Source organism: Pseudorca crassidens, chromosome 1, assembly GCF_039906515.1.
Source record: "Pseudorca crassidens isolate mPseCra1 chromosome 1, mPseCra1.hap1, whole genome shotgun sequence".
NCBI classification, from domain to species: domain Eukaryota; kingdom Metazoa; phylum Chordata; class Mammalia; order Artiodactyla; family Delphinidae; genus Pseudorca; species Pseudorca crassidens.
Genome location: NC_090296.1, coordinates 7,006,852 through 7,021,071, shown reverse-complemented (window position 1 = coordinate 7,021,071; position 14,220 = coordinate 7,006,852).

Genomic DNA, 14,220 nt, shown 5'->3' with positions numbered 1-14,220 from the left:
TCTCAGTAAGAGTCATCTATAACTTTTCTCTTCTTGCCCTATCCTCCAGTTTTGTAACCAAGCTAGTACTCGCATTATATAATAAGTTGGGTAGCTAGCTTTCTTTTTCTTTTTTCAGAAGTTATTTATAAAAGACATAGTTCATTTTTTCCCTGATAGTTTGATAAAATTTATTCATAAAATAATCTACATCCAGTATCTTTCTAGAAAAGACACATTAATATAATCTATATGTCAGAAAGTTTATTTTGTAATAATAATTGGTTTATTCAGATATTTTATTTCTTTTACTTCAATTCTCATAATCCATGTTATTTCAATAATTATCAATTTCATATAAATCTTCACATTTACTACAACAAAGCTATTCATAAAATCTCCACTATATCTGTTATTAATCTTCTTTGTTTCTAATATCTTTATTTGTTACTTTTATCTTTTTTCCTGCAATTAATCTTACCAGAGATTTTTGTTTCAATAATCTTTTAAAGAGCTAGCTTTGATTTTGTTGATTCTTTCTATTTTTTCCTAATATCTGCTCTTATATTTTATTATCTCTTTGTTTCTAATTTCTTTGGGTTTACTCTATTGCTCTTTATCTAATTTATTGAGTTAAGCAGTCACTTCATCAATTATTTAAATTTAATATTTCTTCATATATACCTTTAAAGTTACAAATTCCCATCTAACTCTTCAATTTTACCTGACAGATCTTTATGGATAATGATTTTGTTATTATTTAGTTTTAAATATTTTTTTTACTTACATTATGCCTTCTTATTTGTTCCATCAACTATTGAGTTGCCCTTTTTTCTTTCTTAGTGTCTAAACATATGGTGGGCTTGAGAGAGATTATTTCATTAATCTCTGCTTTTTCTGAAATGTATTTAGAGATAATGGTCTATTTTATATAATTTTTGGTATTGGTTGAAATTTCCATTACAGACATTACTTGGTCAATGTTTGGGAACAACACATGTATATTCTTCAAAACTGTATTCTCTGTATTTTTTAAGATTTTATATATAGCTTAAGCTTTTCAGTATGTTGTTCATATTTCTTACATCTTTATTAAATTTTTAATCTTCCCTTTATAAAGTTTCAAAAGAGGGTTATTAAAATACCTCTAATGGGGGCTTCCCTGGTGGCGCAGTGGTTGAGAGTCCGCCTGCCAATGCAGGGGACACAGGTTCATGCCCCGGTCCGGGAAGATCCCACATGCTGCGGAGCGGCTGGGCCTGTGAGCCATGGCTACTGAACCTGCGCTCTGCAATGGGAGAGGCCACAACAGTGAGAGGCCCGTGTACCGCAAAAAAAAAAAAAAAATACCTCTAATGACGGATTTGCCAATTTCTCCCTACAACTCTGTTAATTTCAGTTTTATACAGATTATGGTTCTGTTGTTAGTTGCATTAAGTTTCATGATTATTATATAGACTGATAAAGTATTCATTTTATTATAAGTTACAACTTCCAAATCTCTACTGTCAATTTTGACTTGAAATTTATCTTTCTGATATTCATTTAGAATATCTTTATTTTTATTTAACATTTGCCTGATATATCTTTTGGCATTCTTTCACTTTCAAACATCCTACATCATTTTCTTTTTAGATGTGTCTCTTACAAACAGCACATAGCTAGATATTGTTTTGGGAGACACCACCATTCATGTTTACCATTTCCCAGTTCATAAGCTAAATAAAGTTCTTGGCATACAACAGGCAATAAATCATGCATATTTAATGAAAGACTTACCAATAGCTACACCCACACGTATAAGTAGAGGCAAATTTGACTCTACAACTCAGACTTCCCACATTTAATTCACAGGGCTTTTCCTTTATGCTATGTATGTTTGTATGTAGAAGGAAGAAATACTTCAATGTGGAGAATATATATATATATATATATATATATATATATATATATATATAAAATGGAGAGGCCACTTGACAGAGTAGAAAGAGCTAATCAGGCAGCAGGGAGCTCAAGCCCTCCAGACTTTGCCAGTTATTCGCTGTGTGAACTCAGGTAAGGCATTGCCCTCTCTAGTCCTCACTCAATCTGCCATGCTGCTGGATCAACAAAAACATATATATCCCTTTCATATAATTATCACTAAATCCATTTTAAAGTTGAAGAAATTCACAGATATGTACACAAGGAGATACCATGTGAAGATAGAGGCAGAAATTAGGGTGATATTTCTATAAGCCAAGGAACACCAAAGAGTGTCAACAGACCCCAAGCTAGGAGATAGGCATGGGATATATTCTCCCTTGCAGCCCTCAGAAGGAACCGAACCAACTCTGCTCAAACCTTGATCTTGGACTTCTAGCTTCCAGTACTCTGAGACAATAAATTCTTGCTGTTTAAGCCACTCAGATTATGGTACTTTGTTACGGCAGCCCTAAGAAACAAATACAGCATCTTTATATTGCAAGTGGAAAGCTTCTTGCTGAATATCCATGTCTGTCTTCTGTAAATACATACATACATATCTATGTACTATCTTACAGACATACCATGGAGAAGGGCTGCCTTATATGTGACATTAGGTAAGAAAAGCTCACCATCTCCTTGGAAGATCATGCAGGTAGTGGACTAAAAATGGGTAAGACCCTGGGCTAGGTCAGAAAACTTGAGTTTGAACACTCATTTAGACAAAAACCCTTCTTGCTAGGTTTTGGTGTCATTTACACAATGAGAAGGTTACCACTCTAATCAAGCCTTACTTGACTGAACTTCACATTTTCAAAATATTTTGCCAACAAATCTGCATTGATGATGACATAATTAATTTGATTGCCCAATGTTTATTAATCAAAGACATATATAACAGGATATGCAATAAAATCACTTCTCCCAAATTCCTATGATGTCACTGGCAGCCAATCAGAGCTGAAAGGGACATTCTTGTGGATTAGTTCTAAAGCTCCTGCACAGCTGGGCCAGATGAGTGAGGTCCTGGCAGGGTGGCCCTGTGTGGCTGGGGGCCAACATCTGCCCCAAACACCCCGTGTGGCCTTGTGAGTCGAGCCTGGCTGTAGGGAAGCTCTCCCATCTGGCCCAAGTGTCAGGCGTTCCCTGGAAAGGGGCATCTGAGAATGGAATCCTTTTCTCTCACTGCTCCAGTCTGAATGTTCTTTCCCATGGAGGGCCTGGGAGAGGGGAAAACTGGACCAGGACAGGGCAGGTCCAGAAAACACAGCCATTGTCTTGGCCACATGTTAGCATGAAATTCACGTCCCCACTGTGGCCACCACGAGGAGAAGAGAAGCAAAGTAGGGATGGACCGGTGCCGATTTGCTGTCACCTTCATCACCTTTGCACAAGCAGTGGACCCGAGCATCAGGCCATCCCCAGCAGTCACTGTTATTCTGTCCCCAGCTCATCAGGGGGTGTTTGAAACATGTGCTTAGTGTTCCGTACTTCAGCCAACACGCTCTGAGCATTCTGAGTTGTTCATCTGTGCAACCAGCAAAGATATACTGAAGGCCTACTGTGTGCCAGGAAGCAAACCAGGTGCCAGAAACATCAAGATGAATGAGTTGACAGTCTAACGGGGACAAGAAACAACCACACGTGTTAGGATAGGGATGTGCTGAAAGGGAGAGGGTGCCCTTTGGGATGCAGGATACCTCTTTCAACTTCTGGCTAGTCGGTGGGGCTGTTTAAGGGAAGCACCACCAAGGCAGGCATCTTGGCTTGCGTGGGATCCTGAGGAGGAGAACGAGTTCTCTGGTGGAGGCGAGGGGTGGTAAGGTGGCTCCAGGCTGGGAAGACCTGGAGCAAAGGAGTGGAGGCCTGAGGAAATGCAGCAAGCCCAAAGAGGGCAGAGTTCTGTGGCTGTCCAGAGAGTCAGAGCAGGCTGGAGAAATGTATTCTTCCCTTCAACAAGTTTAGAGAGGGACAGTAAAGCAACATACTTGAGAAACCCCATTTCTAAAAGTTAAAATGAAAAGTTATAGCTATTGGACTCCCCCGGTGGCGCAGTGGTTGAGAGTCCGCCTGCCGATGCAGGGGACATGGGTTCGTGCCCTGGTCCGGGAAGATCCCACATGCAGCGGAGCGGCTGGGCCCGTGAGCCATGGCCGCTGGGCCTGCACGTCCGGAGCCTGTGCTCCACAGCAGGAGAGGCCACAACGGTGAGAGGCCCGCGTACTGCAAAACAAACAATGACAACAACAAAAAGTTATAGTTATTTTCCCTGGGCCACATGAGCAATGGTATAGTGAGTCTGAGGGCAGAGAGATTGTTCCTTGCTTGGGTGCAGGGGCAGGGAGTAGGTCTGGATTTCTGAGTGGGAGAAGATTCTGGAAGGCAGAGGCTGGGATCCGCAAAGCAGAAGAAAGAGAGAAGCCTGGGCAGAAGCGTGAGGTCTGGAGGAAGTCGAGCCTGCCTGAGCAATGTGAAGCAGGTCTGTCAGGTAAGCAGTGGGCAGATTGGGGCCTGGAATGCCACGGGAAAGAGATGGCAGGAATCCATGGAGGAAGGACAGTGTGCTCTCACTCAGCCTCCAAAGAGCATCATGGGCATAGGTCCCCAGCATAGGAGGAGTGACCACTGTGGAGACCAGCAGATCTGGCTTTGAATCTGACTCCATCACTCATTAGCTAAAGGTCACCGTGAAAGTGGATGCCTCTGAGCCTGAGTTTCCTCAGCTGCAAAATGGCCTGTGGGGCAGGGGGAGGGTGGCAAGGCCTTCGGAGCTCTTGCCAGCAGAGCTCCTACTGTGGAGGAAGCCTGAGCTCCACCCTTCAGAGGAGATGGCTCTAGAACAGCGGCTTCTGACCTTGCTCTGAGCAGGAGGGACGACCCCTCCTGGGGCCAGACAGCTGCCTTCCGTCAAACCTGCCTCTGCTGACAGCGTCATGGACAGGACAAAAAGACCAAGCTGTGACTCTAGGTAAAGGATGCTGTCCCTGTTAGGTAGAAGAAACTGTGACTGTTCATCCAATTCTGTAGAAAATAAAGCAACACAAATTTTAAAAAAATAATAATAATAAACTAAAAAAAAATGAAAACCACGAAACTTCCATCATCATTTTTGTCAGTTTTCCTTGGGGCTGCTAGCATTCAATCTTTGGGATATTTCTAGAAATATTGAAAAAGCATGTTTTGCTCAACCAGAGTTTTAGGCCTTGGTTCTTCTTTCCCCCTTAATTCTGAAGTCAGAAGTTTCCCTGGGTCCCAAAATGCCTCTCACCTGCCCTCAATTTCTCCCTAGATCTATGTTTATCTCCTCCATTTCCTTTGCTTTACACCTATATGGAAATAGAGACTGGAAAGTATGCAGCCAGATTCACCCCCAGATATGGAAGGGAAATGGAATATTTTTAATCCAACACATATTGGCTTTGGGTTGTAAGATCCAAATTTCCCAAGCAGGTGCACCCTGCTCATGGAGCTCCTGTAGGATGAATCTCCAGCAGATGACAGGACTGAGATTTCTCCACCATCTTCCTGGGACCCCCAGGCAACTGAAGGGCACAATGAACCCAAGGAGGAAAGAATGAGAGCATGACCCTTTGTTGATGAAATCTCCCCAGTTTACCTATTCGTTCCATGGCTGGCTGTTCTCTTTCAGCCCGTGACCTCATTCAGTAGCACAGGTGGGGATCTGTTATTGGTCCCATTTGACAGATGAGAAAAGTGAGGCTGTGTGTAGGTGAGAGGAGACTGAAAAAAGGATTTTCGGTCCAAGCAGACCCAGCTCTATCCAGGCCGGCCAGGGGCTTACTTGCCTTAGAACATCAGGCACTGTTCACCATGCAGGGAAACTGCTCTCCCTCCCAGGGGGTAGGAAGGCTTGGCAGGGAGGTGGCCGACTGCTCAGTTGGTTGAGGAGATAACGGTGCTTGGGATCTGTTTATCAACCATCTTTGAATGGAAGTCCCAGAATTCCTAATTAACTAGCATCCGTGGGCCGCTAGCTCTTCTAAGAGCCCAATTGTGTCAAATCACTAACATTCTCCATGCGTCTATCTCTCCCCAAAACCTGTGCTCAGTATCTGATAAATAGAAGTTTCAAGAGACAATAATGAATGAATGGTTGGGGAGGAAGGGGCAGGCTTTGTGGAAGACCCCAAATCCCCAGAGCTCCCAAGAATTAAAGTTGATTTTCTGCCAAAAGGAGGCCTCTGTGGACAACATGCCATGAGGAAAGGGCCAGGGATGCTCAGCTGTTCTGAATTTACCCAGGAACGCAGGGGCCGCAGTCCTGGGCCACCTGGCACCCAGCTGTTCACAGCATCAGAGCCCCTGAATCCTGTCCTGGTGGGGCCCCCAGAGACCAGCTAACAGCCCTTCATTGTTCACCCTTTGCTGGGTCTGCCCAGCTCCTTAGTGACAGACACAGGACAGAGACCCATGTCATCCTGGAGGGGCCTGTCTCTCAAGTTGCATTCCCTGACCCGTGCTCCAGGCAGAGCTGACACTATTGTATCATCATTTTGTACAGGTCACCGTCCTGCTCGTACTGTCCCTTCCACCTAAACCCTCTGCCTTCTTTTCTCCTCTGGGAGAATCCCAAGTCAATGATCCAGGTTCAGCCCAGACTCCCTGGCTTGGAGAATCCTTCCTTGATTCCCTCCTTCATGGTGCTGAGTTAGGTGCCTTCCTCCACGCAGCACTTTCTGGCTGCACTGAAGTTCTCAGTGTCTGTGTCTGAGCTACACACTAGACCCTGAGCTTCTCAAAGACCCCATCGGGCTCCTGTCTATTTCTATCACCCCAGAACCCAAGGCAGAGCCTAGCAGAAAAGAATCGGTGCCCAGGTCATTCCTGGTGAATAAAAGAATGGGGGAATGAACAATGAGTGAGTGAGTCTTTTCTTTTTTAAAAAGATGTTTTAACTCTCTAAGGGCAGGGATGCTAATTTGGTTGTAAATAAATGATCTCATGGGGCTTGACTCTTGAAATCAAGCGAGTTGTAAAGAGGTATACAGGGGACTCTCCTGACATGCTTAAGGCAGACTTCAGAATGGCCCAGATGGCTCAGGGGTCAGCGAGCCCAGCCTGAGTGACAGCACACCCTGTCCGATGGACGCGTATCTCTGAGCACTCAGGAGGCCCAGCGAGGGGTCCCTGTCCACGACCCGGGCCTGAGGAGGAGGTTAAAATTTATTCCTCCCACTAGAGCTCAAAAACCACACCTCTTCTTCCACAGCAGCAAAGGTTAGCTGCTGTGTCTGTTTCTGCTGAAACACAAAAGGATTCTCAACGTGGTTGAGAGGCTCCAGGCCTAGCTGGACTAGAATGTTTTCCTCCATCGGATGAGAAGATCACGGCGTGTGCTTAGGTCCAGACACAGAGAAGTTCAGACTCATATATGGGGTGCTTTCTAAGGGGTGGTGTTTGACAATAATGCTATGGGGTGAGTGACTCAGACCACCTGGGCCTCAGTTTCTTCAGCTAGAAAACACATTGACAGCATCTCCTCTGCAGGGGACAAGAGGTACATCAGGCAGGGAAAGGGTTTGATGCCATGTCTCAAGTCTCCCTGGACTCATACCCGCTGCCTTTTTCCAGGCTGGACTTGGGGAGACCAGTGAGGGACAAGGGGCCGTTTTCTCCCAGACACACCTCCTTAAACGAGCTATTAGCTCCTACCTGCCTGGGCTCTCAGCGGCATTAAAGGTGTGGGTTTTCTTCCTTGAAGGTTCACATGCAAGATAATAAAACATCCATCTCCACCAACCTATTGCCTTTCTAAAGACCAAGCAATAAGTATTTGAATTCAATCCATCTTCCTGGTGTGAAAATCACTGTACCTCCTAAAACTCAAATAAGGTTAAGTTTATCAACTTCCTATCTGTTTCCATGTAGATATTCCTAATATAGAGTTCAATAAACGTCCTAATGCTGCAAATATATTTCAAGCCACAAGGAGCCTCTGGACATCACACAAATACTTTGGAGGCCAACAGAAATAATCATGTTTGGGGTCGGACTTTTCTCCGTGTGCAAATCTTAATGGCAAATCTCACCTGCCACGGTCTGCTCTTCCCAGATCCCGGCTTGCACTGGGCCAAGCAGTGCAAGATCTTGACTGTTGCCCACGTGGGGGAGGCACAAACCCAAAGGCTCAAGAGTAATATAAAGAAGGGAGCCTCAAAGATGTAAGTGACCAAGAGTGAGGGGCAGCTGGTGAGTCATCCGTTGGTTCACCTGGCATTTCTGAGGGCCCTCTGGGTGCAGGCACTGTTCTAGGTGTGGGGCTCTTTGGTGAGCGAGATGAAAAGAGTCAGTGCTTTCACAGAGAGCTAGAGTGTGTGAGGGGCCCAGGGAATCAGCAAACCCAGATCAATCGTCTTACAACAAAGACAGGCAGTTATATGACCCCTAAAGCAGTTTTAGGGCATAGAGAGGTTCGGGAGCTTCTGCTTTAGTTAAGCCCAGCTTGGCAGGCCTCTCTGAGGAGCTCACATGGGGGACCACGGAGATAGTGACATTGTGAGCCCCAGGCAATGCAGCTGGGCACGCTAGGCAGGGCAGCTGCAAGAGCAAAGGCCCAGAGGCAGGACTGTGCTGGGCGTACCTGAAGAGCCAGGGGATGGGGACCACAGCAGATGGCACTAGGGACAGGGCATGGTGTGAAAGGTATGGGTTTTTATCAGAGAGGAAGCAGGGGGACTGGAACATCAAGACCTGGGAAACCACCGAGGTGATGACTTTGGCTTCTCCAAGGTGGGAGGGTTAGAGGCAAGTCATGACCAGATGTAACTTAGATTTTTAAAATTTGCTCACTTGGGGAGGAAAAGGCTTGGAAGCCAGGCAGAACCAAGCCAGAAAGCCCAAGTACATCATTATTTAACTGAAGAAAGAGCTATTGTGAGGATTGAATACCCAATGTATCACTCAGCTCAACCACCACGAGCACAGAGAACCTACCTACCAACGCTGGTTTCCTTCCCAGTGTGTTTTCCCAAACCCACAGCTCCCAGCACTTATGCAGCTAACAGTATGTCTCCAGAACATATGCAGCTAATAGTGTTGCGGGAAAACAGCCCTTCCTTCTGAGGTGACCGGCCTATCCTGTGTAGCTCTTTAAACCCCGATATTTAACATTCGGTACATACTCCCTTTGGGTTCCACACACAGCCATGATAGGGACCATTTAAATTCCTGTTCCCATCCACGCCCCTCAGTCCAGAAATACAGAGACATCCTGAGAGTTTAATTTTCCTGGATGCAGCTGGCATGGACCATGCATTTACTCAAAATAATACTAATAATACTAATACTAGTGCTATAATTACCTGGATATCCACTGAGTCTCTCCCAATGCAATTTTCATAATACTAAGATAATGCAAAGTGTCTCCTTTTGCTGCTGCTTCTCAGAATAAAAGTTGTGGACAAAACACTGAAATCCTGGAACAGGGTTCAGCCAGCTCGGCTTCTGATGCTGAGAAAACTCACCCTTCTCACTGCCTCAGACCCTGTTTCAGAAATTACCTTTGTGCTATACAGTAGGTCCTTGTTGGTTATCTATTTTATACATAGTAGGATGTAAGACCAGCCTAATTCAACAGAGGCACCTGGCTCAGGCCACACAAAAGCTCAGGCTGCCCTGTTGAGGGGTGTTATCAGCAGTTCATTCTACTGCTGTGAACCCCGTGCGTCACAGGCCTATGATTTGTCAAAGTAGCAGGTGAGCCAGGAGCCTGGGCTCCAGAGCCTTCCAAAGAGCTTCACCACAGCTACTGTGCACTGACTGCCCACCCCGTGCCAGGTGCTGTCTGTGAATCTCGTCCAAATCCAGAGATATTCCTGCAAGGATTCTCATCTCCAGGGGTAAACGGAGGCTCCAGGTAGATACAGAACTTGCCCAGAATCTCAGCTAGCACGTGTCTAAGCTAAGAACTGGGGCACTCCCAACTTACATCATGCCACCCGTCACAAGGAGAACTTGTCGTGGAATCTCAGGCTTGGTTCGGGTTCCTGCAGAAGCAGAACTTGACACAACGATTAGCAAACAGGGAGTTTATTTGGGACTGCGGGAAGCACAGGTGGGGGAGGTGGACATGAGACAGTGAAGGGAAGACAGCCACAAAGGGGTACGCTACCCAGGCAAGGCCACCTCAGAGAGCAATGGGGCTTTCTCCCACCCAAGACTCCAGGAGACAATGTACAACATGCCTGGAAACCACCCACACACAAACCAGGGGCTAGGGAGCTGGGGTGTTGATCCACCCTCTTGCCATCCATTGCTGGTTGAGGGCTGTTTCCAAGGGCATTAACTACGAAGCATTTTTGACTTCCCACACCTATGGGCTTCCTACAAGGAAGAGAAACCCTCAGGCAGACATTAACCACAAATGGCCAAAGGAAGGCAAGGAGATGGCATTTTTTGAGCATCTCCTACATGCCAAGCACAGGGCATCTATCTCCGGACCTCATATAGAGATAGGCAATGCCTAATTATGATAAGGAGTGTGGGTAACTGGAGTCAACATTTATAAGCTATATGATCTTGAACAAATCTAATGTTTGCAGCAAGATGGGAAGGGTTATAATGCCCACCACGCAGAATGAAACTTGGATTGAAAGAGATTATGTGTATCAAGCAGTCAACGTAGTGTCTAGAACACAGTGAGTTCTCAGATAGGGTGAACTTATGTGAAGACCATAATACCCTTAGGTCATTCAATCCTCACACTGACCTGTGATGACAGTGAGTCTCACGGGGGTGAAACAAAGTGCCTGATGTCCTCCAAACATCAGACAGCAGAACAGTACTTGATCCAAGGCTAGGAGACACCAACTCACAGAGGGGAGTGTGGTACCCGTGAGGACCGTGTCATGATGAAGATCAGGGTGCCAGCTCCTGTCTCCCTTTGTGTGTCTTCTCCCCGCTCCAAGGAGCTCACAGCTCAGAGTAAGGGTAAGCTCCGCACCTTCTGTCTTCGCAGCGTGGATCCGGAACGCAGTGAACTTTGCAGCTGCCTTCCTCTCCAGAGGTATAATATATCCATTCCCCTAAGTGCTTGACATAGACACATTGGAGATTTGAAGGCATTCTTGAAAGCTCAGTATTTCTGTGATTAATGTTTTATTGGATGGTGGGCAACACAAATGCTACCCAGGCGCAAAAGAAATCATTTAAATAGGGAACATGGTCCTTTGCATAAAACCTCCATTTAAAAGGTTTAAAAATTTTTTTTCTTTATTTTTTAAAAGTGACTTCTGAAGAAAGCTTCAACCTGAGGAGAAGGATTAAAAGTAACACTGATGGCTTCAGGGTGAAATTTTTTTTCCTTCGGTAATTTAAGTGTCCGGATAGAGATAATGATGTCCACCTGTCAAGGCGAGAAGGCAGGAGACACTGCAGAGAAAGATAGCGGGGACCTTCACAGAGAATGTGCGGTTCCGAGAGCTTCGTTAAGGGGCTGGGAGGGAACGAGCAATTGCCCTCTCTCTGTCCTTATGCTGCCCTCTTTCTCCAAGCCTGAGAAAGGATCTGAAGGCTCCTATGATCCCCAGGAAGCTGATGAGGGCACGGGGCTCCCAGTCCTGCATGGCTCATGAATCATCACCCTCTGTGTCTGGCGCTGTGCAAAGCCCCTCACCTAAATGAAACCAGGAAGCTTCCCGGGACCCATGAGGATGGCTCCCAACATCCCTGCTTTACAAATGAGGAAACCGAAGCCCCAAGAACTCAGAGTCACTCGACCAAGATGTGGCAGAGACTCGGTCAGTCTGAGCTCCAGCCACTGTGTCACACTGCCCCACACTCCCAGTCACCCATGATCCTCAGCACGGTGCTGCCAGAGTTTGAGTTTGTGGCTCATTTCAGAGTAAAGGAATCCAGAACCAGAGAGGGGCAAGGACTTGTCTAAGGTCACACAGCCTGACCTTGAACCAGAGTGGTCTGACTCCAGGCTACTTCCCAGCTGGTGGGAGTGTGGAGGGCTTTAGCTGGTTGGCTTTCCTTCATGGCTCATTTTAGTTAGTAAATCAGGTTTTTTAATAGTTTTTGTTATAATTAGCTTCTTATGTTTTGTGCTACTGTATCAATAAAGAGTAAAATATACTTGACATTTGTGTTAACTTTGTGTTTTTTTCTTAAAAAAAAATGGGGGGCTTCCCTGGTGGCGCAGTGGCTGAGAGTCCGCCTGCTGATGCAGGGGACACGGGTTCATGCCCCAGTCCGGGAAGGATCCCACGTGCTGTGGAGCGGCTGGGCCCGTGAGCCATGGCCGCTGAGCCTGTGCGTCTGGAGCCTGTGCTCCGCAACGGGAGAGGCCAAAGCGGTGAGAGGCCCACGTACCACAAAAAAAAAAAGAAAAAAATGGGGCTGCTAAGTCACCTTGAAAGAAGTTGGTATTATAGTTATTCCACATAGCAGGTATAGACAAACCTGTAGGTGTATCTAATACACATAAGTATCACTACATACATGTTTCATGTATGTAAATATATTACATACGTATCAATTCACACACTACTCACCTCTTTGTATTGCTTAGAATTACTGACAGTCATTGAGTATGTTGATCTCTGATGCTACTCTTCTTGAACATATTGTTGCCCCATAATAAACAGGATAGATCTTATTGCAAAGCAAGACTTGAATGACGTAAAGTTTTGCCCTTGTGACTTACAATGCGGAACTCATCCTCAGAACCACTGCTCATCCTCTTTGTCCACAGGATATTCATACTATAGTCTATCTTTCCTGATAAGCCATCACATGTACCTCTCATCAAATCTCAAGGTCAGAGAGTGCTGCCTGCCTTTCTTGTGGAAAAGCCATCAAGGCCCCCGAAATGAATGTTACCTACACCCTAGGCACAAGTTTAACATTCAACCAACCAAACCCAGAGTGCAGAAATCTGTCCAGCCATTTTGGTTTGATATTGTGACAAAGAGAAAAAGATGTTAAATGTATTATATGGTTTTATGTACACCTCAATTTATTCTGCAGAGTGTCAAAGGTGGTATAAGCAAGATGTAGATCTGGATGCCTAATATATCATCTCCATTCCAGAGGGCTTCATGTTTCATTCAGTTTGAAACTAGACATAATCAGGTCATTATGTAAATAATAAAATGTGATCTGTAATTTCTTTAAAGAATAGCTGATAAGTTATCTGTGATCATTTTCGTTTTGGTGTTAAGTTCATATAGCAAGCATTACTTTACTATGAACCCCACATGTCAATAATCTATCTTAAAATATGAGCCAGGGTCTGGTGAAAGTTTAGCTCTGGTGTGGTGGGCGTGAGCTCATGCTGACCTCAGCCTTGCTTCTCAATGTGGAAGAGGCTGAGAACATGATACCTGGGTGGAGGGTCACTGTTCTGAACAGCAAGTTCATTGCCTACCATTCTTACTAACTCAATGAAATTTCCTTTGAAATTCACTGGTATCAAAATGACACTCTACCATGTAATAAGTAAGTTCAATTATATTCTCTAGTTGCATTTCAGGTCTAACCCTTCAAGAGGTTATGCCCCTTTCTTTATATTAAACTTGTATTTCTAAATAAATTTGAAACACTTAGGCAGAGTCGCTGCACGGTCTTCTTTTTATTTTCCAAGTGTATGGGGAGAATGGCTCATTTGAATGGCTGGCCCTCATCTTTCTCAAAGCAGAATTGATGTTTGGTGGGTCTTAAATCCAGTAGCTTTATTCCTTCCCTCTAAATCCTTTAATTCATAGAAGTTTCAAACATGAAGATCCTTACATCAAACTCTTGTTTTTAAGATGGTCTATCTGAAGATCAGAGAAGGAAAATGAATTAACCAAAGTCACACAGCAAGTTCATGGCAGAGCTGAGACTAGATCCAAGCAATCTGAGAGTAGGATGACCGTTCACTTCACCACACTACTTCACCCTAACTCAGAAATATTCACATTTTATGAAGAGGGTTGTGCCCCAGGTACTGCCTGTCTACCCATCTTTGGCCATGGGTCCATATTGTCCAGTGTGACTGTCCACACTTTCACCCTCCAAACTTCACCCATCAAGAATTTCTCCACCTCACCATTGCAAACACTTCTTGGATGTGCCATCATAAACCAATTTTCACTATGTCCATGTCTAGAAGGGCTGCCAAATCAGACCCCATCTTGGAGGAGAGGTTGTACTTTGTATCAGCGCATTTTCAGAGGGATGAGATGAATCTGGGTATTGCTCAGGAAAGGGGGTTAAAATAATCACAAAATAAAAAATAGGTACACTGAGCATTGTTGCCAAATATCTAAA